Source organism: Gadus macrocephalus, chromosome 20, assembly GCF_031168955.1.
Source record: "Gadus macrocephalus chromosome 20, ASM3116895v1".
Classification (NCBI taxonomy): Eukaryota; Metazoa; Chordata; class Actinopteri; order Gadiformes; family Gadidae; genus Gadus; species Gadus macrocephalus.
The window spans coordinates 18,242,432-18,244,213 of record NC_082401.1 but is presented as its reverse complement, the minus strand read 5'-3'; positions in this window follow the sequence as shown (position 1 = coordinate 18,244,213).

Sequence of the window (1,782 nt, the reverse complement as noted above, 5' to 3'; positions counted from 1 at the left end):
GCAGAGCTCACTGTAGCACAGCCTAGGGAGAGCAGTGACCCCTCGACTGTCAGAAATATGTGCTGCTCTCTGTTCCCGTCTAAACGGTAACCAAGGGTAACTGATGGGCACAAAGTTCTGCAACGTTCAGACAAAACATACGTTTCTGGGTGGTGGTAGCATTCTCTGATTGAACGGTAAGGGCAGGGCAGCCCCAGACTTTGGCTCTTCCGCCTCGAAAAAGAAAACGACGGGGAACAAAATAAGAAAAGGTTAACACAAGGAAAAACAAGACGTCCACTATCTCCGTCTGTTTGCCAGCAGGCTGAGCATGAACCCAGCTGTGGAGGAGCCGTGGGCCCGTGGAGACGCTTGGCTCTGAGCCCACGGTTTCCGCTCACCTGCGGCGTCCCACCCCGTCACCATGAATAACGTCCGCTGGCCTTGTTGTTCATGCAGTCTCCTGGAATCAGCTTTTAGGGGAATTCCCATCCAGAGGGCTGGGTTCTTGATTCTGCTGGCTGCACTTTCTGTCACAAGGTCTTTCCGTTGCGGGGGTTCTGGGAGTCCCGTTGAGCTGGGTTGAAACTGTTCTGGAGGTAAGCAGCTGGTTGGACTTAAACCCCCTTTGAGGTGTCTTCTGTCCTGTTTCTCTTTCATTCACTTTCTCTCTCTATCTCTCTCTCTCTCAAACACACACACTATTTCTCATTCTCCTTCTCTCTTTATCCCTCTCGCCTTTTCTCCTTCCCTCTCTCCCTCTCTTTCCTTCCTGTCTCTCTCTCTCTCTCTCTCTCTCTCCCCCCCCCCCCCCCCCCCCCCCCCCCCCTGAATGACAGATGGCCATCATTAAAAGATGGGGGGTCTCTGTTGGCTGTTCTTTTATTTTATAGTTTGTTCAACATACAATCTAATTAAACAGAGCCAAGGGGGCGGGACTTAGCGGTCAATCACACAGGAATCCCACCCACACACGCATGTCATCCGTACATCTCACACACACACACACACACACACACACACACACACACACACACACACACACACACACACACACACACACACACACATTAACACACACACACACACACACACACACACACACACACACACACACACACAGAATGACACACACAAGACAATAATTCTTGAATATATACATTAATTGATTGGTATTAAACAAGGATGCCTGATATAAATCATCTACAGAATGCCCTTGACCATTACAGAAACCAGAATTTTGTTTTTTCTCTGAAATCCATTTCACCATACGTTTCCCAGTTCCCACTATCAAAGCTTGGGGTCCGACTGCATTGCAGGCACAGTATGAGCAACATTCATGTTGAAGAGAGGTAATGTCGTATCCATGGGAAAGATTGAAGCAAATTCATACCAGTGATTACTTCTTCAGTCATCCGCAAAAAGACATCTGCTGAATCAAAGTGCCAAATAATAATTTGCTCATTCTACAGAAAACGCCAGCCCTCTAGGGCCAAAGTTTCCATTCGTGATTAACCCCAGAGACTTTTGGTTAAAAATAGAGATGAGACATCTCATTCTATTGGCTGACTAACCTGTCCAATCGGTGATCGGTACTGTGGTTTTTTTTGGGCGGGGGGGGGGGGTAACTTGTGAAGAAGAAGGGTCATGTGGCAGGAAACTTTAAAAAGGCTCAGATGTGAGGAGCCATGGTGGAGCCGTAATGAGAGAAACTTGCTGAGATGAGTCACTTCTCTCCCTCGCAGTAAACACCCGCTCTCTGCCACCTTCACATACCTACAGTCAGGAGGCCTGTGTGTGTGT